This window comes from Octopus bimaculoides, chromosome 30 (genome assembly GCF_001194135.2).
Source record: "Octopus bimaculoides isolate UCB-OBI-ISO-001 chromosome 30, ASM119413v2, whole genome shotgun sequence".
Classification (NCBI taxonomy): Eukaryota; Metazoa; Mollusca; class Cephalopoda; order Octopoda; family Octopodidae; genus Octopus; species Octopus bimaculoides.
The window spans coordinates 3,055,098-3,056,286 of NC_069010.1; the positions used below are offsets into that span (position 1 = coordinate 3,055,098).

Here is a 1,189-nt window from a genome sequence, read left to right on the forward strand (position 1 = left end):
AAAAAGTGTATAAGGAACCCTCATGTATAAAGAGCCCCCTAATTTTGGGGGGCTTAAAATTTGGAAAAAAAGGTTTTGTAAGGGATTATAATACTATCCATGTATAAGAAACTCCCATAATTTTTTAACCTAAATTTTGACAAAAAAGGGTGTATAAACACTTTGTTGTGTAGTGGCGCGAAATTATAGCCGCCATTGAGGAAGTACTATTCTGCGCATGCGCAGGGGACTTCACCACCGGAAGCCCTTCGAGTGCGCATGCGTAGTAAAACTGGTACTTAAAGAGTGAGTTTCACTTTGTTAGGCAGTTGCACGACAGACCTTCTACGTGACAACTCCTCACTCCTCAACGAAGCACTCTTCACTTCGATGGTGATAGCTACTTGCTTCTCTGGCAGGCATCAAGGAAGCCCTTAACCTTCCAATACCAAATTACAACTTAATCAGCGGCTGCTATGCTGAATGACAGGAATTGTGAAACCAAGCATCATCAAAACAAAATAAAACTTATATTTTTATTATGTTGTAAAAATTGTTCTAATGTCTCTTCATATATAATGCTGTTGAAAGGTGATAGAGAGAGACTAATGCCTCTATGACAACTATCAAACTTTTACAGTTGTTATTAAGATGATGTTTGGAACATACAATGTTATTTTACTAAATTCTTCTTTATTTTAAGCTATGTTTTTTACATCATCTGTTTTCTTCTTTTACATCTTTTTCATCTTTTACATCATCTTTTTTCTTCTTTTAAATCTTTTTCATCTTTTACATCATCTGTTTTCTTCTTTTACATCTTTTTCATCATCTGTTTTCTTCTTTTACATCTTTTTCATCTTTTACATTATCTGTTTTCTTCTTCTTGTTCTGTGTGTTGTTGCAGTGTATAACGCATCTGGAGGTCGAAGAACAAAACCTGTGTAACGATGTCTTCAAACTGACTGATTTCCTGGAAGGTCTATTAATGCTGACCAACCTCGATGTACTCAGCCTGCCCAACACCATCCACGTGAATATCTACCCAGAAGCGCCGTACATGTTGAACCAAGTCCTGCGCTCGCTGACCCGACTGCGCAAGCTGCACCTTCCATCCTGTAACTTACGGGATTCCCTCCACACAATACTCAGCGGACTCACAAAGCAGAAGACGGCATTCGAATGCCTCAACCTGCGCGACTGTCGCCTC

At 38.9% G+C, this 1,189-nt stretch overlaps 1 long non-coding RNA gene across 1 annotated transcript in view; it reads left to right on the top strand.

Annotated features, from left to right (window-relative positions):
* The window catches only part of LOC106874341 (uncharacterized), a 4,373-nt gene extending 3,190 nt beyond the window's left edge, over nt 1–1,183 (top strand). Inside the window, exon 3 of the long non-coding RNA XR_001409995.2 lies at nt 887–1,183. This is a non-coding gene — a long non-coding RNA (uncharacterized LOC106874341). The remainder of the gene's footprint in view (nt 1–886) is intronic.
* The last annotated feature ends 6 nt before the right edge of the window (nt 1,184–1,189 follow it).